We start from the raw sequence: 26105 nt of genomic DNA, 5'->3' as shown, positions 1-26105 counted from the left end.
TGACCATAATCATCCAACAGCCATGAGCTGTTTATCTGAGAAAAATTAATCCTCAAAGGGTGACCCTCATGTCCACAACGTGTTCTCAGCCATGGAGTGATTGATAAGCTATTCCAAGCCAGTCCACAGAACCACTGGTAGTGGCATTTTATCATCAAAGCTCCTTTGCCCTTAATCAAAGGCTAATTCAACATGAAATCCTTAAATATGGGCTGCACCACAAGATAAAGTTAGCAACCTTGAAAAGGCTGGGAAATGGCAATTTGCACACACAAACACAAGATTGAGAGCTCCCATCATAACCTGCCTCATCAATCACCAGCTGCAGTGGCTTTAGCAGGACTATTTCCACAGTATATTAAACTTCACCACATCTTAACCTTCTTGTAAGGCCACAATAATCTCTTTTATAATATCAAACAAGTGCAGAAGGGCAGACTTGCTTTGTGCCAAAGTATGCCTTGTGTCAGGTTTCAGATTTAACAGCCTTGTTGCCTTCCCAGACGTTCCTCGGTGTCATTTCAGCCCCATATTCCCACTCAGGGAGCACAGACAGCACATCTCACACATACCCTGAAAGGAAATGCTGTGAAACGCTGGAATGAGGCACATCCCTCGAGCTATCACCTGGTAATCACCCGTGCTTCCAAAATCTCTTGGCAAGGGAAAGATCTGGCCAAGCACCTGTGACTGAACTCAAATTTATCCCAAGTTTTGTCCAAGTATTTATCGTGATGTAAGGGTGAAAAGTCAAGGCATGAGGACTCCATCCTAAATATTACAACATTAAATAAAAAATAAAAAAAAAACAAACAAAAAAACCCCAAATACTCCAAATCTCAAGCAAAATGCAGACTCTGCAATAACTGATTACAATCAGGGTTGTATCAAAAAGCTGCCATCTCACTCTGCTGCAAAGTCAGGATGCTCTCTCCCAGCCCATCCTCTAAAAAAACACAACTTAAACCACCCTGAAGGGGCAGTTTTGGTGATTCTGTTTAATCAAATTACTGCAGAACAACTGACTGTTTTAATTTTGGGGGGTTTTTGGGTGGCATGAGGAACCCAAGTGGTAAGGGCAGAAGGAAGCAGCCAAGGAAAGGGAGGCACAGAAGGTGAAAAGCAGGAGAAGGGAACCAGGCTGGAAGCAGGAGATAATAAAGAGGAAAAGAAAGGACACAGCAGATTTTCAGAGGATTAGGAAGGGTAGGAGGATGGCAGACATCTGACAGCGAGGAGCCAGGGAAGGAGGACAGCTCAGGACCCTGGGAAGCAGAAGGATGCCTGGAGATCACAAACAACCCTTGTCTTTGAAGGCAGCATCTAAAAACTGCGTGTTGGAGGCAGTTCAGTGCCCGTCCAAGTAATCCTCCTGCACAGTGACCCCAGCCCTTCCAGCTGAGCCGAGAGCTGCCAGACACACACAGTCACACACCAGGCAAAGGGGAAGCTGCCCGTGGACAAAACCAGCCCCAATCTTGTCCAGCCATGCCCTAAAAGCAGACTCTGCCCACCAAAATCTCCTTTTTCAGAGCATTCAGTTTTAGGACATTTCTCCAGTGCAACTGTGCATTGTCTGCTGGTAATAATTCTAATTAAATTTACGCTCCAAGCCTGGTTGTGGGACACAAAGCACAGATGCTACAAACTCAAAGAGGACTGCTGGCCTGTCACTGTTTTAATTAGCTTGACAGGTAATCAAGTAGAATTTTGTAATTATACCACTGCAAAGCACAAATGTTTCCTTTCAAATCCCTGCTCCTGGAGTCACTTTGGTCAAGCACAGGCAGCTTGGAGCCACAAGACCAGAAGCAAAAGCCCAAACTTGGCTTCCTCAGGGCCTGGCTTTGACTCAGCAAGGCTCATGTGCTGCTGAGGAGCGTGGGAGAGAAACTCCTGCCCACCCCCAGAGATGGAATATGGATAAAAGCTGAATCTGCAGTCCCCAAATGTGTCATTTTGTCAAGTACAGCAGAGTGTGTGACCACTTTTCCCTAAAACCACACTCTGCTTGCTCCTTGAGAGCACAGCCCTGGGTCCCAAGGCTTGCTGCCCCTGGGGCAAGGGGCACACAAAATTCCCTTTTTGGGATACCTCAGCAGCTTGGGTGATGCTGCTGTTCCCACTCCCCACACAGGAACCAAATTCTGCCTTGTGGGGCCATTCCCAGACCTAAACACCCCCCAGGGCACTGCTGACCTTCTCATGGCTCACATTCACCAAGGGCTTCCCCACACCAGCTTTTATTTCAAACACCTCTTCATTGCCAATGCCACTGATGCCTTTTGGGCTACCCAGGAACAGAGGCCAGGCAGAATTAAGGCAATAAAAAGCTGTTCTATTTATTGAAGGGCTAAATTTTGGGCAGACAAAGCCCCCCAGGGGCTGCACCCAAAAATGGATGATGGGTCAGGGTTTGCACACTTTGATAAGTTTGGTCCATTTGCATATTGGGGTCAATCACCCAATTCCAGCTCCAGGTAATGAAGTCATTGACCCCAGGTTTGCTCCCCCCAACTCACTTTTGTTCCCATCTCAGCCCTGGGGCAGTGAGGTGTCCTTGGCTGCCAGGCCTGGAGAGGAATTGTTGTGTCTGCCCAAAGTGGGGAAGCAGCAGCTCCCACTGTGTGTGGAGTTTGGAGTTACACACTAAAGAACTGCAGGGTTACAAATGGATGGAAATGGAAAAGCTGAAATCCTGAGGCATCCCCAGAATGGAGGCATTGAACCCAAATTCCAGTCACATCCTCACTAATGAGGAGTGTTTACCCAAGAGTTAAAGGCTCTGTAAACAGAAAGCAATTTCCATCCTCCTGGCTGGGCTGGTGTCAGCATTTGCAAACCATTACCAGCGTGCCCAGAACTGTCTGCTCCAGTCCTCCACACTTCCTATCAAACTGGCATTTAAGGATTTGGAATGCAGAACACAAGGCTGCAGCCTAAAAATAATATCCTGAGATTTGATCCTGCACTTCTTATTCAGGCTCAATTAATCAAGGTTGCCTAACTCTTCAGAAGTACTTTTCATCAGCAGATTGAAAACACTTCCCACATGAAATGGGGATCAGCATCTCCTTTTTACTGTGGGGAACCTGAAAATGAGATTTCACCTGAGAAGGAGCTCTGAGGCTAATTTAGGAGTACTGTCCAAAGGGATGAGGAGTCCATTATTCAAAGTTATCTTTTATATTAAGAAATAAGCTTTTCCTTTCAGACCACTAGAAAGACTAGAAAGTGATCTATCACAGGATTTATCATGCTGTCTTTGAAAACCTCACACCAAGATAGCTCATTCCAAAAGAGCCAGGCTGAATGGGAGTATTTACTTGATCTCCATCTTCAGTTTTCATTGTGAACACCTCCCAGGACTAAGGGGAAACTCCCAAGAATTAAGAAATTAAATGTTTTTGTCAGAAACCATCTGTAGTCTCTCTGAACAGATACAGCAATAACATCTAAAACTAAGACAACATTCATTTTTCAGATGATTGTGAGCTCTGAAAACATCTCGTTCTCCTTTGGAAACAACATCGCTCAGGCTTAAAAGCATGTTGGAAAAAACCCCCTCCAGATAATTTCAGGGTCTGTAGAACAAAACCCACCTCTCCACTAACAAGATTGATTCCCTTTGACATTCAAACTGAGAGGCCATTAAGAAAATTTGAGTTTCAGAAACACCACAGGTTTTTTTGACTAATTCAATTGCAGAGTCAATCATTCAATGATTAATTAAACACCAATTTTGAAAACCTCTTGACAAGAACAATAAAAGCCTAACCAGAAAAAAAAAATCAACTCTGAAACATTATTGATAACAAGATATCAATATCCTTTTGAAAAAGAGTCACTCTATAGCTTCCATACATCCTGCTAAATATATATAATTTACAATTTACCATTTACAATAATAGCTGAAGGCAAATTGTTCCACATTCTCCATAAACCTTCCAACGTAGAATTGCATAAATGCAACATATACACTTAAATGCAGATTTATATATTCTTTTAAAAAGGGAAATCAAAACCCCCTGTCAGGGCACAGAGAAACTCCAGGACAAATTCTTTACAGCACAAACAACACAAAGGAGATCCTGACATTCAATGCAATTATAAGAATAAAGAGAAATTAACACCAACACATCAGAATTAGGATTAAAGAATTGTTACCTTCTCCAGTGCATGATATGTAGCCTTCAGTCAAATTTCCAATACCTGAAAGAAGAAATTCAGATGGAATGTTGGTTATGCTGATATTTTAAGACACCAAATTAATTCATGTTATTGTCAATTTGTTTTGCAGACAGAGAGGCTGTCTTGGATGACTTTTAGTTGCTTTTTTCCAAGTGCCACAAGACAGCAGGAACCTGCTCAGGTGCTTTTCCACTGCTTGGTTCAGCTCCCCCAGCCCATGAGGTCTCTTCTCCAAAACCCCCAGTCCCTGCCCTGGGGCTCAACCTTTCCACCTGGGATGATTCAAACATTAATTTTTCCCCCTCTCACTTCACTAAAGGCTGAAACTCTTCCACTGATAACTGAGCTGACAACAAACCACCCTAAATCCCACAGAAAAGGCTGAAGCAGAGCCATTTCCCATTAGATCACCCAAACCCCATGCTAATAAAATTTGAAAAAAAATAAGAAAAACCAGGAAACTTACTCAACACATGATTTAAACCTAAAGCTTCACATGTTTGGTAGCTAGGTACGGGTCACACAGAGAACATATGGCAAATGGAAATGACGTTTATGAAACCAGAATTCAGTGGGCACCAGAAATGCAGCAAAAATGATACAAGCAAATATAAGCTTTTTTTATTTTTTGCACTATCAACACATCCCAGATAGGAGAAGCAGAAAAAGAAGGCTGACATTTTGCCTGAAGATAAGCACCCATTTCCTGGGCTGTAGCTTAAATTCCAATTTGATATGAGGAAGTCACAGCCAGAGGAGAGCCCTGCTCCTGTAATGGGGTTGCTACTGAAGTTCCTGAGAATTAGATATTGAGAAGAAATTCCTCCCTGTGAGTGTGGGGCTGGGATGGAATTCCCAGAGAAGCTGTGGCTGCCCCTGGATCCCTGGAAGTGTCCCAGGCCAGGCTGGACACTGGGGCTTGAAGCCCATGGTGTCCCTGCCATGGCAGGGTGGCACCGGATGGGCTTTAAAACCCCTTCCAACCCAAACCTTTCTGGGCTTCCATGGATCTAAAAAGCTGCTACACCCCATTCAGTGCTGGGGAATTGCATCCCTGGGAGCCTAAAGGGATATTTTGCCTTCATTTACCATGGATGCACCACTCCCACCCACCAGCAGCTTTCAGCAGGGACGTGGCCTGACATCTCCCAGCCTGAGAGCTCCACTCATGGACCAGCAGCTGGCACAGCTCGATTTTCCACCTGCACTGTCAGAGTTCAGGACATCCCTCTGGCTGTCCTGGACTGCCAGGACCCCTGCCAGGGGGCTCAGAGACCCTGGCACTGAGCCCAAGACCCCTGTGACTGATTATGACCCATGGAAAAAGTTACCTGCCTGATATAAGGATCTGCAAGCCAAGAAAGTATAAGAAGAATAATAATCAGTTTGTCACAGGGTGAAAAATAGATTTTTGGGGTTTTTAGAATGGGGGTTCAGGGGGCAAGATGGAGGAATTGGGGTGTGTGCAGCCTTCTTCCTTCTTCTTCTTGGCCTCCATCTTCTGCTGTGATGGTGGCACTTTTGGGTTGGTTTAAAGTGGAAGCTCAGTGTCTAACACAGGTGATGGGTATTGGGAAGTTACTGTAAATATTGTACACGCAGTTTTTAGTATAAAAGATAACACCACCCCAGGGCAGGCAGAGTGCCTCTGTCTGTCCTGCTGAGCAGACCTGGCTGCACAGGAGAAAGAATTTTATAGATAAAATACAATAAACAACCTTAAGAATGAGAACTGAAGAGCTCTGACTCCTTCTTTGAGCACCAGGTTGGGAAAAGAGACTTTGTGACACATCTGGGGGGTCACTGCAAGCAGCTAAAGCCCCTAGACTGGATTTGCTGGAGGGAAGAGCTCCCTCCCAGTTCAGGAGACCTGGAGGGGAACAGGTGGGATGCAGCAGCAGCCCTGGGTCTGGGGAAGCTCTTCCATGAGGAACAGGCTCGAGGCAGGCAGAGCCAGATGGAGCCCACCGAAGTGAGCACAGCGCCGGGGAGAGCGGGGAAATATTTGACATTCAGAGCTTTGCTAATTAGACATGGAGAAGAAACGAAAGGTTTTGTACCAATCAAAATATTACTCTGTTTACTGTAACTGTTCAACTTATCACTTCACTCAGGCAAAGTTTGGGAGAACAACTCGCACAAGTTAAGCAACGCTCCGCCACCAACGTTGCCGCGTATTTTTAGATGCTACAAAGCCCTGGCTGCTGAAAACAAAGCAAAAAACCCATCAGTTTTGGCTTAGCCAAGCCTGGTCTGCTCAGCACAGCGAGATTTGGAGCCCAGCAGACACCCCTGAGCCCCGTGGGCATGCAGGGCCCAGAGCCAAGGCACAAGAGGTGTCTCACAGAACACCTGCACACCAGCCCCCAGAGCCGCACCTCACCACGCTCTGGGCTTCTGTTTTGCCATCCCTGGCACGCCTGTGTGCAGAGCCCAGCATGGGTGGCTTTTTTTGGAGCTGACGTGGGAGAGTCTGGATGAAATCTTGGTTTTTCTCTTCCCCCACACCCCCAGCAAGTGCAGTTACTACAAAGCTCACGACAGCTTTCTCCTGTTGGGTGGAGCACAAACCTCAGCTCCCATCTGCCCACCCAGAAATCAGGATTCTTCATCATTTCGGGCTAGAAGGAGCAGGTGACTGGCTGGAAAACCTCTCCATTCTCATTCTGTCTGCTCAGCAGCACACAACCACTCAAACCCTTCAGAAACTGCAGGTTCCAACGACAGGAACCCTTCTATGGACAATTTCTTGAAACACTCTGCCTTGGCAGAGAGATGTTGACTCAAACCAGGGAGGAGGCACATTCAGAACATTCTGTTTTCAGCAGAGGATTTCATCCTGCAGGAATTGCAGATGCTCCTGATAAAACCTGCAGATTTGGTGCTCAGGTGGTGACCTGGCATTGCTGGGTTGATATTTGGGCTCCTCTCAGAGGGCTTTTCCACCTTTAAAATTCTGTGTTGGAGATGGTGATTAAATGAATTGTACATTATCCTCACCAGCAGCACTGAACCTGAACTTCCAGGCTGGAAAACCTAAAGCTTTTCAATTATATTCCCCCCAAACATCAGCAATGCCCAAGCAATTTTGCTAAATAATAAAGAAACCTCCCCTAGCCTGAAGGGTTTGGCCAGGAATTCAAACCCACACCTTCATCCCAGACCGTGCTCCCTCCCTCAGGTGACACTGTGGAGGACAGCACACTAAAATCTGAATTTAGCAGGTTCAGGATTTTCTGCATCCCTTGTCAACAGAAGGCTTTGGAAAAAAACTTCAGAACACTGAGAGGAAGTTGTCTCCAAAGGAAAAGGCAACAACACTCTTTTAGTGCAGCTCCCCAGTCACCACTGCAGTCGTTCTTGAAGCTTTAACATCCAAAAAAACCTAAGAAAAAACTCAGTTTTGTGCAAGCCTCATTTCATGTAAAAGAACAGCACATCCTTCAAGAGGGGAAAAAAAAACGACTTAAGGAGAGAAAATAAAAATAGAGAGGATTCATTTCACAGTAATACTGTGTATTTGCACAGAAAAATTCCACTTTTTTTTGTGGAGGCAGTTCTTTGGGAGCTGGCAAGAGGGAGCACTGATGAGAGCCTGGAGAAGTGCTGATCTCTCAGCTGCTGCCAGCAGAAATCCATACATCACACTGAGTTTATATTGACACAAACTCGTGCAGAGGGGGCTGAAAGCAGCACTCCCAGAGAAACCTGAGGGGCATTTCCCACCTGGAAGGTTTTTAGCATCATTTGCAGATCCTGCCATTCCTCAAGCATCTTTCCCCAGAGCACCTGGAGCCCAGGCTGCAGGGAAGGAAGGGGTGAGGGGGTTTCTCCAGGAGAGGAAATCAAGCCTGGCTCAGGACTGGCACATTACTGAGCACCAGGCTGGGATCCCTCACCCCAAAATTCTCCCTTGCTCACTGTGAGCACACAGCCACTCCTTTGCTGATTATTTTCATCTTTTTCCTGTCTCTGGCTCTGTTGTGGTTTAGGTTTGTGGATTCAGCCTCCTCTGGCTCTGTTGTGCACCACCTGCCAAACCATAGACTTGTCCCATCTCCCAAACTCTGTTTTTAACCAAGATTAAATAAAACAGATTTTTGCATCGCTGCTTCACTCCAGTCTCAAACTGGACACTCCAGGAGCCCTCAGACTGCAGATTAGTCTTTATCTCAAGCCCCTTGTAGACTGCAAATATCTTTTCCTGCTCCTGTTTTCTAACATGAACTTCCAAACCTTCCCCACAACATTCCTCAGTTAGGCTAAAGGAACACAAGAACCCCAATCCTGTGGACTACAGCTCATTAAGAAATGCTGATAAATAATCAAGTGCACCTGAACTCGCTCTTGGTTCTCTTCATTTCCAGCAGCCCTCAGGAGGAAAGCTGCTCTGTTCCACCCCTATTCCTGCTCCAAGGGGACATTCCCTGGATAAAATCCATGCCCAGCCAGCTCTGCCCTAATCCTGCCTGTGCTGCTCCTCCAAACAAAGCCAGGGGATGTGAACTCTGAACTGGCATCATTCCCTTCCCCCTGCTCACCCATTCCAGCACTGGATTGATTATGGGAGCTCAAAGGAGCAGACAGGGTTTGCTGGAGCTGAAATACAAATCCCATGTGCAGAAGCATTTCCTGTGCATTTAAACACTGTTTAGTGAGTCAGCCAAAATCATTCTGCAAGTGCCATCCATCTCCTGAAGGAAAAGCTCCAGCAGCCCAATCCCAGCACAGCTCTCCCAGGGACTGAGGGCTTTCACTTCCAAGCAAAATGCTGTCAGAACACAGAGCTCATGTGATTTATTCTAACTAAAGAAAGTGCAAAAAACCAAATATTTCAAACTCTTGTTTGGTCTCATCAAGCGGGGATGAGCGTTACAAATTTATATTGGATTTTCAGGCTTTACAATTCCATTTGTTGGCTGCCATTTGCTTCACAAATGAACAGAACACTGAGATTTCTCTGATAATAAATACAGGCACCATGATTGTTTGGAGAGATTATCAATATGCAGCCATGCAGGTCAAAGGGACTCACCAGCTGATTCCTAAATTGAACTTGTAAGGTGCACAACCCTTAAAATTGGCTCTACTACTTAAAATGGGTTTTCCTGCTCTATCAAAAAAACCTTTTACTGACTGCAAAAAACCTTTCAGTGACTGCACGGAGCAGAAGCTCCTGTTTGGAGGATGCTCTCCCAAAGCTGTTTTCCCACAGGGATTCAGGTGGAGAGCCCATGGATCAGGAAAGAGCCCAGGGGAACTCCAGGAGCTGCACTTGGAGGGGATGATGTGTTCATCGCCTTCCTACTTGAAATGCAAAGTAATGACACAAATTAAATTGGTTTTCCTTGTCTGAGTGATGCCTCTGTCTCTCCAAACTGCTGATTAAGAGATCCTCCTCTCATTTGCATGGAGCCCATCAACTTCCCAGAGGTTATTGCAGCTGAACCTGCCAGGCTTTGGTGACACAAAGGGACAATTCTGACACAGCCACAGTTTGGGCTTGTGGCTCTTCCCTACACCCACATGAAACATCTTCATTTCTTTCTCCAGCTCCTCTTAAGGAAACAACCACATTTTAGTCACCACCACCATAAACTGCAGGTTTATAATTTTGATTTTAATGAGGTGGCAGCAGAGCAGCTCTAAAGCTGTACAAAACCCAACTTCACTCCCTGTCCTCAGGAGCTGAGGCTGGGGGAGCTCTCCAAGCTCATGCTCCGAGACAATCCCACCACAGCTCAGCAAAAACTGATGGGATCTTGTAAAACTTCTGGATTTCTGCGCTTTCCACTGGGCCAAAGCTGTCTCCAGAGCAGGAGAGCCCAGTGTCACATCTTGGCATGAGAGCTTCAGCACAGCTCAACCAGCTACACCTGCCAGGGCAGGCAGGGCACCGCCCCTCCATTCCTCATCCCCATCCCTCCATTGGATTAAATGTTTTCTTACTGGAATTGCAGTGCCAGGAGCAAAAATTGGGAGTGATCAGAAACCTCTCTAACCACCTGCAACCAATTACAAAGCACCAAACAGCAAAAGTCACTGATAAAAAACCAAACCAGGTACTGAGTAATGAATGCCAGCACAACACATCATAACCAGCAGCCCTGAGGGTTCATTTTCAGGCTTGACCATTGGTTTTTTTATCTCAGGTGACAATTCAGGGCTTATTTGCCAAGGTAAGGTGTGCACTCACAGCCCCCTGACTGCTGCAAACAAACACCTTAAATATTTACTGCTAGCCCAACATTTCCAGCTTGGAGCAGGATCATCTCCCAGCGCTCAGCTGTGAGGTTTTTACGACCTTCTGTGGCGAGGAATCATCTTGTGCAGGGAGAGGAGATGGATGCACGCCCACAGCCTCTCCTCGCTGGAGCTACAGCTCCATCACCACTAAATTGTTTGTTTTGCTCCTTCTTAATTTGTTCCTTGTCCTTGCAAAGCCCAAGACATTTCAGATCGCCCACATCCTCCCCCAGCACCGTGTTCTCCAGAAAAACAAGGTCTACTGCCTTCCAAGCTGCTTCCTCTGAAGAATTGCTTGAGAAGTTGCACAAGTAGGTCAGGCAGTGCAGAGGGGTTTGGAGTTTCATGTGGCCACATCAGCCACAAAAAGGAACTTCCAGGTGTTCACCCCCCTTCTTTCATGTGGAAAAAGCAACAGGGTGAGTGAGAGATGCAAGTTTACGTTGCTCTGTTCCACCAGCATGGATCAAAGCTGGATGAGCAGAGATGTGACAATGGAAACGCCAAAAAATCAAAGTCAAAGCTCGAAATGCTGGGGAGAAAGTCCCAAAGAGCTGCAGGTTCTCAGCATTGAGCAGGGATGTGGCAATAAAAACACCAAAAAATGAAAATGAAAGCTCGAAATGCTGGGGAGAAAGTCCCAAAGAGCTGCAGGTTCTCAGCATTGAGCAGGGATGTGGCAATAAAAACACCAAAAAATGAAAATGAAAGCTTGAAATGCTGGGGAGAAAGTCCCAAAGAGCTGCAGGTTCTCAGAATAACCTGGGGGTGTTTGGGGTGGGAGGCACAGGGCCAGCTGAGCCTGCTCACCCCAGCCGTGCCTCAACACAGCAGCATTTTCCTTTATTTAAGTTTTTATTTTTTTTAACCCATCATCTCAGGGAACAAAGGGGTGGAGCTGAAGTTTCACTGCTCTATTGCTATTTATTAAAGCCCTGAAAACCAGCAGAGCCCCATGAACTCTGCTCCTGCCCCTGGGGTCTCACCAAGAGCCCTGGACACAGCCAGGAGGGGAAATGTCCCAGGAAAGACAGCAGAGAGCCAAGAAAACCTCTGCTCCAACTTGAGAAAAACTCTTATTTTTAAAGATTCTGAACTGCAACTAAACAACTGCTGCATTATCAATTTTTAAGACAATTATTTAGCAAGTCCTGGATGCCACTAAGGAAACCTGGAAAAAAAGCCACTTTGGCATCAAGAGCCAGCTGGAAAAGGTGATAAAATCCAGGATTTTGAGAGCAGGAAAATCATACATGAACCACCAAAAATATCAATATTTTCCCCTTATTCAGCTGCTTGAGCAGTGAGCACAAAGGAAAGCAAGTAAGTGTAATAAAATTGACATGGCATCAGCAAAAGCCTCCTGAAAACCTTCCCCAAAGCAGGAGAATGTCAATAGTGACTGGGGCACAATAAACCTCCCTCCCCTGCAAAAAGCATCCAGGATTTCTTGGGCACAGCAATTCCATCGCTAATCAGCGATCCATGCTAGGAAATTGTGTCTCAGTCAAATATTTCTTCCGGAGGATTCATAAAACCCCCCAAAATATTGGAAAGCTGGCAATAAAATACAACCTTTTCCAAGGTAAGTTCCTTCTGAATTATGGTTTATAAATGAAGTCATTGATACATCCAAAAATCTCATTATTTAGGAGCAGCAGACAGCAACTAAAGGTGAGTTCAAGTCCTACAAGGAGGAACAAATCCAGAAAAGATGATTTTTTTCCCTCTGTTCTTTCCACCAGCCCATCTGAAATAAACCACAAAGCTGGAAGATGGGACTGTCATCCACGTGTGACAAGTGCAAGCAGCACATCAAGACAAAAAACCCCAATTTATTTGGTGTAGCACCATCTATTAAATGCCTAAATCACACAATTTTACAAAAAACCAGACAAATCCTGAACAATGAGTCTAAAATACCTTCAAAACACTGACCAAAACCAAGAGATTTTCATGAAGGCCACGTGGCTGGCTTAAAAGTGTTCAAGAGAGAAAAAAAAAACAGGGCAGCTCAATATATTTCTAGAAATGCCATCAGGATAATGGAAATTTATAAAAGTTTTGATTTTTACAAGTGTTTTTGTTTTTCCTGAAAAGTTGGCTTTGGTTTTTCCTTTTCACTAGAAAGTTAGAGGATTTGGCAAGCAAACACTTTTTTTTTTTTTCCCCCCTAGGGTTTTGGGGTCTTTTAGCCAGTTCTACTACGTGGTTCAGGCTGGGCCATCTCCAAGGAGGAGGGTGAGGGAATTCTTTAGGGAAAAGCTCCTGGCTCATCATCCCCAGGGCTCTGAGCAATGGATCAAGGCACAGGGAAATCAAGGCCCCAGTGTCTCAAAGATGTTGCTATTTAAGAAAGATAAACTGCTCCTTTTTTCTGTTCAGTGTTCTTTTCATAGGCTTAATAAAATGCAAATAAATATAAATACATGAATATATGGAATAGAATGGAAGGAATTAACCAGTAAATGCCACAGAAGGGAGATACAGGAGCAACACTCAAAAGCTCCAGTGAAAACCACTAAAACTGCATAGCACAGGTTAAATCTTCTTTAGGTACAGCTTCTACAGCCCAGCCATGGAAAACACCTCATTGTGCTTCTGTAGTTTGATGAGGAGTTCTCTAAAATGTCCTCCAGGGTTCTGAGCAGCTTTAAAACTCAGCTGACCACTATGGGCTGCTCATGGTTTGCAAATAAATCCTAAAGCAGTTCCCACTTAGCCAGTCCCAACTCCAAGACAGTGCTCAATACAAAACAATCCTTTTTATTTCCAACCACGTGAAAGCCAGCAGATATTAGAGACACCTTTCTCTAAAATGGGGGCAGCAGCACACAAAGATCTTCCACAGGAGCCTCACTTCCAAGAAACCAAAGTATTTTCTACATAATAACATCAGTTTTACCGAGGGAGGTAAAGCACAGGAGGTTCCAGGGTAGGGAAAATAAAGTTCTGTGAAACAGAGCCTGACCCTCTGATCAATTACCCAGCCCTAATCCTCAGAAAGATGCTCCCTTCAAGCAAAATTCTCCCTCCAACACCTTCCTCAACTCCCTAAAGCCCCCCAGCACCTCCTGGGAGCTCCCCCTGACTCACCAAGGTTGGGACAGGTCCTGGGAATTCTTTCTGCTCCAAACTCTGCCCAGCAGAGTTTGGGGTTTCCCACCAGCACCTTCTATAAGGAGCTCCTGCAGCTCCTCCCCTGCCCCAGGTGGGTGTCAGCCCCCCAGCCCTGCCCCATCAACACCCCACAGCACCTGGCTGGGAATGCTGGCAGAGGGAAATGCTCCAGCAGGAGGAAAATGAGTGGGAATGTGGCTTTGATTGCCACTGGTGGTTCAGGTGGGACTGGAGAGCTCCCAGAGCTGCTCCCTCAGCTCCAAGGGGATGATCCCATGGCATCAGTTCCTGCACAAACCTGGCAGTGCTGTGCCTGGGGGCACACAGTGCAGCCATCAGCAGTGAAAACCTCTTGTTAGATCAGAGAGAAAATCCTCTTAAACTCGGGGTCTCAGCTGAAGCAAAGCAAAGCCCCTCCTAACCCAGACCCCAGCCCAACAGGAGACAGGGACTGTCCCAGGAGAGCTCAGAATCCCAAATATCCTCCCAGATCTTCACATCAGAGAGCCCCAAATGCCAGTGAAGTGGCCTTGAGCAAGCAAGAGTGTGGGACATCTCCCTTCTCCAATGCCTTTTTCTGAGGCTACCTAAAAACAGAGGCCAGGCAGAATTAAGGGAATAAAAAACTGTTCTATTTATTGAAGGGCTTCAGGTACATTTAGGGCAGACAAAACCCCCCAGGGGCTGCACCCAGAAATGGATGATGGGTCAGGGTTTGCACACTTTGATCAGTTTGGTCCATTTGCATATTGGGGGTTAATCACCCAATTACAGCTCCAGCTAATGAAGTCATTGACCCCAGGTTTGCTCCCCCCAACTCACTTTTGTTCCCATCTCAGCCCTGGGGCAGTGAGGTGTCCTTGGCTGCCAGGCCTGGAGAGGAATTGTTGTGTCTGCCCCAAGTGGGGAAGCAGCAGCTCCCACTGTGTGTGGGGTTTGGAGTTACACACTAAAGAACTGCAGGGTTACAAACGGATGGAAAATAGAAAAGCTGAAATCCTGAGGCATCAACTCCATCCCAGTGAGGACAGAACCCTCAGCTGGAAACCAGAGCTCCTCTGCAATGCCAGCCCAGAAAACACCAAATTTCTTTACCAGGACAAGCAGCTGTGGCTGCAAAGTGGAGCCCAAGAGGGTGAAGAAGGGCTGAGGATGGCAGCAAGGGGAATAAAAACATCACCACCAGCACTGGGCATGAAGGCCCCCATTGCCCTTGATGGCATTCCTGAAACACAGCCTGGGCAGGAATTGCTCTGTCGGGGTCACATTTGGTGCCACACAGGAGCACTCATCCATGCCTGGCACGGAGCTCACCGGCTCACCGGGATTTATCCTCCACACACCCAGCCCTGTGACAAATTCCTGTTTTAAAGTGGGGTATGGCTGGGAGGCAGAGGAAATGTTTTAAAATGGAAAAGGAAAGGTAAGCAAACCCAGCCTGAGCAGTGCCAGCTTTGCCCAGACAACAATTCTGGCCAGACAAAATGTGTTTGTTAGACGCATCCAAAAGGAGGAAAAGTCAAAAGATTCGCTCTGAAAAGACTGCAATTATTTTAACTGCACATAAATGTACCCCTTTCTTGGCTATAAATAACCCTCTGCAATTACGTGCTAATTACTCAATCAAACCACATCGTAAATACAGCGCCACAAAGATAATCAGATAGTTCTTTGTACAACGTAAATTAATTGATAACGGGAGGTTTACAATTGCAAATTAGAGTGATTACACTTGGACTGCTCTATTGGCCAAGAGTTAATCCCTGAGTTTCCCTCCATCGATGGGTAAAACGCTGTGTTACAGGTGGCACTTGGCATTCACATTCCCTGAATATGATTTCTTCGCCCAGGGTTTTTCTCCTGGGAAGCTGAGAAGCCTCAGAAAAAAGGAAAACAATCCTTATCTCATTTGCTTCTCCTGTGTTGTGCTCCTATGGAATGTGTTTGGAGATTGTTCACCCACAGGTGACTGTTTGATTGGACTCCAGTGCGAGTTGTTTTCACTCATTGGCCAATCACAGAATCACAGAATGATGGGGTTGGAAGAGACCTCTGAGATCATCGAGTCCAACCTGTGCCCTCACACCTCACCCAGACCATAGCACCCAGTGCCATGTCCAGGCTTTTTAAACACATCCAGAGATGGTGATTCCACCACCTCCCTGGGAAGAGCATTCCAGTACTTTATTATTCTCTCAGTGAAAATTTTTTTCCTAATATCCAACCTCTACCTTCCCTGACGTAGCTTGAGGCTGTGTCCCCTTGTTCTGAAATCAGGGCCAAGCTGTGTCGGGACTCTGGAAAGAGTCACGAGTTTTCATTATTATCTTTTTAGCATTCAGTATCTTTTCTATATTCTTTAGTATAGTATAGTATTCTTTGATATAAAATAGTATCATAAAGTAATAAATTAGCCTTCTGAGGACATGGAGTCAGATGCATCACTCTCTCCCCTCGTCGGGGTTGGCTGGATTTACCACAGGTGACAGAGGCGGGCAGGAGGTGACAGTGCTCTGAGTCAGCACCACTTTGCTGTGATTCCCAACAAAATTATCCTGGAATTCCCATCCCAGCAGCTCTCCCTGATGCTGGCAATAGGACCTGGAGTTGTGATTAGCTCTGGAGAAGGAAATTTCCACACCTTTCTGTCTCCTGGCATCCCTGATCCCCTCTCCTTGGCGCTCCGTCCGCCGCCCCATTTACCAGCACTGGTGCCGTGCGTAAACTCGGCTGTGAACAGAAATTATTGGCAATTTTACACCTTCCAAATCCTGGGATCTTTTCATTATTTTGCCACCACGCAGAAGGCAAATCCACCATCTATTCATACCATACCAGCAGTGGGTGGCTTGGCTGATTGCTGGGGTGTGCTTGTCCTTTCCTTTGGGGCTGTGCGTGCCCGGGGGGGTTTGTGTTATCCCCGAGCTCACCCCTGCCTGCCCTGGAATAAAAGGATGTCTGCAGTGGCTGCTCACTGATTTCCTATTGACTCCTCTTGGAGGCTGAAGGTGTTTCTCATTACTTTCTGATCATACAGCGAGGACAGCAATTCAGCAGCGCTGACCTTGTAATGATGTTTATTTCTTCTCGCACTGAGGATGGGTTTTGTGGCTCATTCTGGGGCTCTTGGGCTGATTTGGGATGATGACGTGGAGCAGTTCCTAGGCTCGGCTTTGTGGTCACTGATCCTGACTCAAGGCTTGGTTTTAGCACTCGGTTTTAGTCCTGCTGTCACCACTGATTATTTTCAGAGGAAATTAGAGAAAAAGAACAGGAAATATAACAAGCATAGGATTTGCCAAAGTCCCTTCCTTTATTTTTGTTTAATATATATATATAAATCACTCTTTTTTTGGCTTAAATGCACCTGAACCTAAAAGCCAAAACTCCTGCAGATTAATTAACAATTAATACCAAATTAGGCAGTTATGTGGCAGTCAAATGCAGGAAGAGAGAAGCAACCTGTCCTTTCATATAATCCCTCAGAATATCGTGGCCAATCTCAAGCATTTATAACATAAATCTGCAAGACTTGAGAGTTTTTTGGTTTGTTTTTTTTTTCTTTCTGCTTTATGACCCTTTTTTTTTTTCATTCTATAATTAAACTTTTCAAACTTTATCCTGCAAATGGCAAGAAATGTAGTGTAAGTGGAAGGAGAAAGGACACCATGCTGTGGCTACAGAAATAATGAATTCCTCCTAGGGTTGTAAAGACATGTACTGATTAAAACTACAACTGCACCGTACAAAAGCAGGCCAATTTGGTAGCCTAAATGGCTAATTTTTTATTATTTCCTCAATAAAGGTATAAATGGTGCCAGAAGGGTTATTAGAAACTGAGGTCTTAATTGTTTCTGAGGATTTTTTACACCCCATAATGACACAGGAATGCTTCACAGATGTGAAACACAAATAGATCCAATGGAAAGTGCTCAAAGACTGGACAACCTTGAGGAATCTCTCTCTCATGCAGCACTGAATGCATCCCTACATGAGATCCTGAGGATTTTCAGGGTGTTCAGAGAGTGAATTTCAAGCAGAATGGTAATTTTATAAGTATTTTTTTCCTGCTGGGAGCCACAATGATGCAGGATTATCGTGGGCTCACATAACATGCCATTTTGGCAGGAGAAAAGTTGTTATTTCAAACTTATAACCGTATTACTCATTTTTTTTTCTCAGTAATTTATAAATCCAAACCAAATGCTCCAATAGCTTTAAAAATCCTTTCTGGGATGTGATTTTTTTTTCCCCCTGTGTATTTATGTCATTCATGTGCCATTTATGTACCATTTGTGTGTTTTTCCCTGTGTATTCCCTGTGCTTTACCACCACACTCCTCCCAGCCACAGCCTGGGGGATCTTCACAGAATCTCCTGAGCTGGAAGGGTCATCAAAGGTGCACAGGTCAGGCTGGGTGTTGATGCTGCAGAGAACTAAATTGAGATTAAATTCAAAGTCTAAACTAACCCTGACCTAACCCAGCAGAGAGAGACGGGTCACAGACCCACAGTGAGTCCCCAGCTCATGTTCATCACAGGGAAGGAGGGAGTGGAGGAGCCCCCTCAGTGAGCAGCACATCAGCTCACCTGGAGCATCAGTTCTGCCCCATGTGGGAAGAGAAGGATCACAAGAAAAGGTTTTATTTCCTTGAGAAGCAGGCTGCCCTGGAGCAGGGGCTGGGCAGAGTCCCAGAATAAAGCAGGGATTTATCCAAAGGATCCTCCATGCACCCACCTGGGGCAGCCCCAGAGCCCAGCCAGGGCTGCACCCAAGATGAACCAAAACGGCCCCAAAATGCCCGGCCGGGCACGGGGTCTGTCCCTGGGATCAGTTCTGCTCCATTTGCACCTTGCAGTTCATTGTCCCATCCCAGCTTCAGCCCCTGCAGTCCCACCCTGCTTGTTTTTCTCTCTCCAGCCCACGGGGTTTGTGCTCCTGGGCTGAGATTTGGCTCATTTGTCCTTGGTGCCCAGCTGGAGCAGGAATTGTTTTGTCTCCCTGCTCTGTGCACAGAGCTCAGCATCCCCTGATGTGAGCCCAGACCCACACACTAAAGCAGCACAGAACCTGAAACACAGAAAAGCCAAACCTGAGGCATCAGAGTGATCACCTGGAAGATGAAGGCCAGGGCTTGGAGCAGCCTGGGACAGTGGAAGGTTCCCTGCTCATGGCAGGGGTGGCACTGGAGTGGCTTTAAGGTCCCTTCCAACCCAGACACTGCAGACCCTGTGCTGTCCTTGTGCAGTTTGTTAAATCCAGGGAGGAACCCGAGTGCAGAAGACAGGGCCACTCAACTGGAAATCTCTATTAATATTACATTTTTTGCTTACAAAATACAACAGGACCGTGTCTGGGACCTGCAGGTCACGCAGCTCGCTGGGCTGTGTCACCTGGGGGTTAACCACGTGTGATTAGCCATGGCTCGTTAGAAGCATGACTGCACTAATTGATGGAAAGCTCCTGCTGCACCCTGGTGACATTATTATTGCTGGGATTAGGCAGAGGTCCCTGCAGAGCAGCTCAGCAGCGCTTCAGGGGGCTCTCAGATCTCACACAGCCCTTCCCCAACGCGCTGAGGTGCTCCACACAGCAGCCACCACCCTGCACCCCCTGCCAGTGACAGAGGGGACACTGCCACCCATCCCTGGGGCACGGTGATCGGCAGAGCTGAGGGCTGGCACGGACCAGGGCTGCTGGCACAGCATGGCAACACCCTCTGGGACAGGGGACACCAGCTCTGGGACATGGGACACCAGCTCTGGGACAGGGGACACCAGCTCTGGGATGGGGGACAGGAGCTTTGGGATGGGGGACAGGAGCTCTGGGACGGGGGACAGGAGTTCTGGGATGGGGAGCAGGAGTTCTGGGATATAGGACACCAGCTCTGGGACGGGGGACAGGAGCTCTGGGATGGGGGACAGGAGTTCTGGGATGGGGGACAGGAGTTCTGGGATATAGGACACCAGCTCTGGGACGGGGGACAGGAGATCTGGGATGGGGGACAGGAGTTCTGGGATGGGGGACAGGAGTTCTGGGATATAGGACACCAGCTCTGGGACAGGGGACAGGAGCTCTGGGACAAGGGACACGAACTCTGGGACAGGAGCACTGGGACAGGAGTTCTGGGATAGGGGACACGAGCTCTGGGATAGGGGACAGGGGCTCTAGGACAGCTCTGGGACAAGGGACAGGAGCTCTGGGAAAGGAGACAGGAGCTCTAGGACAGCTCTGGGATGAGGAACAGGAGCTCTGGGATGGGGGACAGGAGCTCTAGGACAGCTCTGGGAAAAGGGACAGGAGCTCTGGGAGAGGGGACACCAGTTTCAGGACAGGGGACAGGAGTTCTGGGACAAGGGACACCAGCTCTGGGACAGCTCTGGGACAGGGGACGGGAGCTCTGGGAGAGGGGACACCAGTTTTGGGACAGGGAACAGGAGTTCTGGGAGAGCTCTGGGACAAGGGACAGGAGCTCTGGGACAGCTCTGGGACAGGGGACAGGAGCTCTGGGATGGGGAGCACCCTGGCTGCCAGCTCCCTGTTCATTTGGGACACCCTGATGGCACACAGGGGAGTGAGCTGCACGTCCACCTGTCCCTGTGCTGGCAGTGGCACAAGGACAGGGACACAGGGAGCATCCAAACAGCTCCTTCCAGCAGGGCCAGCTGGGAACCAGGCGCTGATTTTCAGTTTGCAAATTATGAGCGTGAGAATATAAAGGCTCCCTTACAAAAGGGAGAGAGAGAGAGAAACAGAGCACATTTTCCTCATTCTTCAGCTCTATTATATCTCTCTGTAGGAGGTGAAAACTGGCAATTACTCTGGGAGATGCACAGGTAGGAAGATAGAACATAAATCAAAATAAAAAGAATCTGAATGCATTCTCCAGTTATTCAATGGATATTTATTCAGCCAGGTTGCTTGGGAAGGCCTGGAACAGCACATGAGGAGAAGTTTCTGGGATCTGCCTGGCGTTACTTGGCAATCAGAAGAAAAGGAGATGAAGAGAAGCGATGATCCTACAGGCAGCACACAATCCAAACAAAGCATTTGGAGAGGAAAAGGTTGGCACAGGTCACATCCACACAAATAATATTTCTACGAGGTGCAAGTGGTTTGTAATGAACACAAGGATGAATTTGGGAGCACTGAAAGCAGATTTATTCCTGCACTTCACGAGGATTTCATGGGAACAGAAGACAGCATTCATGTGAGGAACACATAATTTTAAGGACTATTCTTGCTTCAGAACCCCCAGACCTTTGGGTATCTGAAGGTCAGAATTCAGATGAACTCGCTGGAATTCATATTCATCAGGAAGAAACAAAGTAAGTCCTGGGAAGCCCATCAAAAAAAATATAATGTGCTTTTTTCCTCAGGAATGACTGTGAAATTGGGTGTCATGTATCTGACTTAATGCTCTAATGGGAGGACTGGAACACTGGGGGAGGATTTACAGGAAATATCTGCTCCTTATCTGATCGGAGAAGGAAACCAAAGTCTCGCAGCCTGACACTCCAAGGTGGCTTTGCTGTCAACTTAAACCTCCAAAATTAACTATTTATCATTGGATTAAAACACAGCTCAGATCAGTCACATTGTTCAAGCTCAAAGACTCTCGGACCCCAAAGGAATAGACCAAAAAAAAAAACAAACCCACAAAGGCAGGCAGGAAAATACAGGGGCACACAAAAAATGAGGTGACCTGAGCAAGAAACCCAACACCAGCCCTCAGGCTGGAAATGGTGACAGACCTGCTGTAACCGGAGCAAAACACCTCCCAGAACAATTTCTGTGTAAGAAATGATTCAGGGGATTGCCAGCTATCAAAAAATCGTTTGGAAAAAAAGTCTTTTTTGGAAGGTTTCTCCTAATGGAAAATGCAGGAGCTCATCACGAGGGCCTCGCTTTTCAGGAGGAGCTGCAGGGGTTTGGCCAGGGCTGGGGGAGCTTTGCAAAGGGATTTTAGTTTAAAAGCAGGTCCTGGAAAACAACTGGGAGCGCCTCAAGGAGGCACAGGGGCACTGCAGGCATCTCCAAGGGAGGAGGCAGAGGGTGAGAGCTGGGCTGAGCAGGGGTGCAGGACTTGCAGCTCCCCAGCAGTTCTGGGCTGGGCTCATCCAGCCTCTGCTCCGTGCTGGACCTGCAGGACGTGCCCAGGTCACCCCAAGGATTTGTACCCCTGCATTTGTTTGGATCATGTTCCATGAAATTAATGATGCTGGTATATTATGGATTGTAGGGATGTTATTCAAGATATGAAAACATCAACATCAGCAAAGCGTGTGCTCCTACTTTACACAAACAATACACATTTACTTTACACAAACTAATTACTCCTGCTTCACAAAATCTGCTGGTATTAACTCAAAATAATTATGCTAAAAGGCCAAGGGAAATGCAGGGAAATCAAAAAATCACAAGGCAGCAGCGCCTTTGCATGAAAACCTTCAGCAGCACACTTGGGGTAGAGCGGAACAGGAGGAAGGGTAAAGTTTCAAAAGCTGGTTTTAAATAATAGAAAATGTGTAAATATCCACCCCAGTGGCTGGTGAGGAGATCAGTGCTGGCTCGGTGGCAGAGCCTGGGGCTGGAGCAGCGTGGGGCACAGCTGGGAGCGATGCCTGCAGGGATGGAGCTGCAGGCACAGGCTGGAGACAGGACCCCAGGGAGAGGCAGGAAAAGAATGGATGTTTTCAGCTCCTCTGATGGGACATTTCTAATGTAAATATCTGACAGACTGGGGACTGCAGCTTTAAAACATTCTTTTAGCATCAGGATAACTAAGATGAGATTATTTATGCATGAATGAGATATCACAGCCCCAAAAAAGCTGGGAGTGAATGAATTCCCCTGCCTGCTGAGTTAAAGGATGAGGTCCCAGCTGAGGGCTGCTCATTGGGGTTTGTGCCTTAAGACAGCCCAGACAAACCCCTAATTCCTCCTTCCTGCTCTAATTCCTCCTCAGCCCCACTGGTCCAGCCTGAGGGATGCAGATCCCCCCTGGATCTGTTACAGCCACTGAATCATCTGATTCTTCCTCAGCTGCATTGAGGAACTCAGAATCTGCTGCTCAAAGCTCTTCTCTGCTTCCAGCAGTGCAAGAGTCCAGGATGCCCTGTTAAATACCCTACAACCATTAAACTACCCAGAAAGTGCTGCTTGCACGTGGGGAAAATCAAATATCACAACACATCAGCATTTGGCAGCTTCTCTATCACCTTAAAAGACCAAGCTGCCACCCCAGGGAAGGATTCTTTTAAAAAATAATCTTAATTATTGGGCTTTTCCAGCTTTGTTTCAAGAGCACAAGGCTCTCCATCTCGGATGGAGAAGGAATGTGCCTTTGCCCAAAACAATATGCAGCGTGAAGGAAATTCAAACTGACACCATCTCAAGACAGCAAAGACAAACTGATTTAGCAACTCTGACAGGCATTTATAAGCAAAATAAAATGTGAATCTAATTTTGGCCTCCTGCACCGAAATAATGTGCTGCATGGTTTGATGTCATAACATGAATATTTCATACATGAACAGCATCTTGTTTGGGAGGGAGATTTCTCCAGACACCTGTGGGAGATGGAGGAGGCTCCACTGCTGTTCCTAACCTGAGAGCAACTTTTAGACCCTTATTGACTTTTTAACTGTTTTGCCAGATGTCAATATGCAAAAGTAAAAATCATGGCCGAGCCTTTAATTGTAATTAATGGCTGTATTGATCAGCTAAGCTCTGTCTTGCCTCACGCCACAAAACCTGCTGGATTTCAGAAGATTCCCTGCCAAAAAATGCTTTATCCCCATGGCTGGGAGTGAAAGCAAAGGCTGAACTCTGCAGCCCATTCTTTCTCAAGGCACATTGATAGGGAGCAGAGCAGTGAACTGGGGCAAAGTCGGGCATTTTCAGTCTCCAGAGCGTTTTGTTTTGATTTGCATCGAGTTTCAAGGTTCAGCAGTTTAACAGCCAGCACGGCCACGTTTTCATTTCCTTCATTTTGAATTTCAAGCAAAAAAGCATCACAAGGTTACATCTCCAAGAGGAAATCAATCCCAAATTCCACCTGGCAGTTCACCAGGGTATGGAGAAAACCAGCCCAGCTACTGCTGGAGTTTACGCTGAGTTTTGGCACCAAACATTTGCACAGCCCTTGAAGTTGCTCAGTTTGCGGCCTGAAAAATAAGCAGCGAAAAAGATGCACATAATTTAAATGACACTGAATATTCAATAATGGAAATGACTTAAATATTAGAAGCTCTTTGATGGGTGTTTCTGGGGGAGCTGTGTTTGTCCTTGACCTTTGCTTACTCGTTCCTTTGTCTACGCATAATTAACACATCCATAATATCATATAAATGCCACTTATTGATACTGTCCCAAGGGCAGCTGGTTATCTGGGAGGAACACGGCCACATTAACATTTCCTAACTCATTTAGCTCCTCTCCCACATTAAACTGAGGAAAGCCATTTGTCACATCACCCCGAGATGTGTTTTAAGCAGGCAATATTTAACGAGGTAATGGTGTAAGTGTTGGCAGGGCACGGTGACAATCATTTAAAGGGACAGCTCTAACGAGGGCAGCCTGGAAGGACTCGGGGTGGAACCACCTGGAGATTAAACACAGAGGTTGGGGATGTCATTCCCTTCCTGATCTTTCACACTTCTTCCTTATTTAGCCGCAGCAAGTGGTGATGGAGCTGGATAAACCCATGGCCAGTAACCTGTGCCCTCTCCAGGGGTGACATCCCCCGAGGTGCCAGCTCAGCAAAGGTGTGAGGTCACCAGGAGCTGCAAAATCTCTCACCTCCAGACCTCACTGCTCTGAGAGATGCTAAGCATCTCCTGCAGCAAGGCCAAACCCAAGAGGTGTAAGGGAAAACAAAGGGAAAACAAACAAACAAACAAACAAAAACCCAACAACAACACTAATAATAATCATCATCATCATCTTGCATCCTGTTTCCCTCCAGAACGCTTTCTCCATTATTCATTGACACAAACTAAATATTCAGATTTTTTTGAGCATTTCGTTCTCTGCACTTGACTTTTATCTGGGAATTATTTTTAAAGGCTTCCCTAACAAATCCCTGATAAAACACATGTCAGCACTTTGGCAGGGCTGGCAATTTTTTTTTTTTTTTTCCCCGAGCTTGAGTTAAATTTAAAAATGGAAACTGGACTAATTAATTACTTCAGATGGAAGAAGAGAGGAGGATTCCAGCACGGGGCTGAAATGAAACAATGCAAGAAGCAATAACTGGGATTCCAGCAGGAGTGGAGAGCAGGGAGGGGCAGGGGGGAGCAGATCCCTGGGCTCCAGCTGCATCCTGGCTGGTTAGGGATCATGGAATTACAGGAAGGGACCTCAAAGGCTCTCTCAGGGAACACCTCCCACTATCCCAGGGTGCTCCCAGCCTGGCCTTGGACACTTCCAGGGATGGAGCATCCTCTGGACCAAGCTCAGCTACAAGTATGGCCCTGTATTATTAAATTATTAAATAATCCCTACTGAAAGCTCAGAGTTTCCAAGTCAGAATCTTCCTGCTCGAGAAGAAAGGCAGAGAAAAAGTGCTTGGTAAACAGACAAGGAATGTACTCCAGGAGGCTCCACCAGGGAAAAGGAAAATGAATAAAGCCAGAAGCTGCTACCAGGTTTTCATTTTGTACTTCCACAAAAGAAGAAGGAACAGAAATGAAATATAATCAGTGAATAAGGAGCAGGTGATGTAAGGAATCAATACCCAAGTTATCAAATAACACACCTGACTGCTAGAATAGACCAGATCCTGCAGCATAACCTGCATTTCAGTATTAAAAAACGAAAAAAATCAAAACCAGCCCTGGGCAAATACTGGATTTTTCCCTGCTAATGTTGATTTAAAAGATGCAAATTCATTCACAAGCTGCAAGGTGTGGGGAGTGACTGTTAAACCTGAACAGCAGTGACCATTAAACACAACGGCAGCAATTACACAAAGGGAAACAGTTTTCCTTGGAAAAAGGAAACTGTGCACCATGGAAACCTCTCTCTGAGCTTGATCACCAAGTTTAACTGGAGAAGTAAAGTGGGCAAAGTTTTACCCTCTTTTATTTGGATAATGGGGGCAGAGCTCTCCCTGAAGTGTTTTTTTAAACGTGTGAGACAGGAGTGGTTGCCAATCCATAGGAATAAACCCACAAACTCCTCACAAATGCAAAATCATCCATTGCAAATTCCCAGCTTCCCTTTGGGTGGAAAAGTGCTGAAAAAGGCTAACCTGAAGTACAGCAGAAACACAGCAAGTGTGTGACTTGCCCAACCCTCCCTGCTTAATATTCCTCTCTCCTCTGGCAGGACCTGCACAGAAAATGCATCTGGAAGTGTCCAGGGTCTGTGACAAGTTCCTGACAGATGATGGATGGATCAAACCCAGCACCTGGAATGCAGAATGATAAGGTTCAGCAATGAAGGGATGAGTGACAGTGGCTAAGGAGATGAACGCAGGGGGGACCTTGCAGCAGGAGCTGCATCACCTCTTCCTTCGCAGAGAGGATAATGGATGAGGTGAC

The 26105-nt window shown here is 46.5% G+C and overlaps 1 protein-coding gene across 1 annotated transcript in view; it reads right to left on the bottom strand.

Annotated features, from left to right (window-relative positions):
- LOC311158757 (contactin-4) overlaps window positions 1-26105 on the bottom strand; it is a 259902-nt gene that overhangs the window by 220029 nt on the left and 13768 nt on the right. Inside the window, exon 2 of the mRNA XM_084214354.1 lies at window positions 4168-4212. The gene's annotated coding sequence lies outside the window, so the exon portion shown is untranslated. The remainder of the gene's footprint in view (window positions 1-4167; window positions 4213-26105) is intronic.

The sequence above is a fragment of the Fringilla coelebs genome, assembly GCF_963513975.1.
Source record: "Fringilla coelebs genome assembly, chromosome: 13".
Classification (NCBI taxonomy): domain Eukaryota; kingdom Metazoa; phylum Chordata; class Aves; order Passeriformes; family Fringillidae; genus Fringilla; species Fringilla coelebs.
This window is presented reverse-complemented; position numbering and strand designations above follow the sequence as displayed.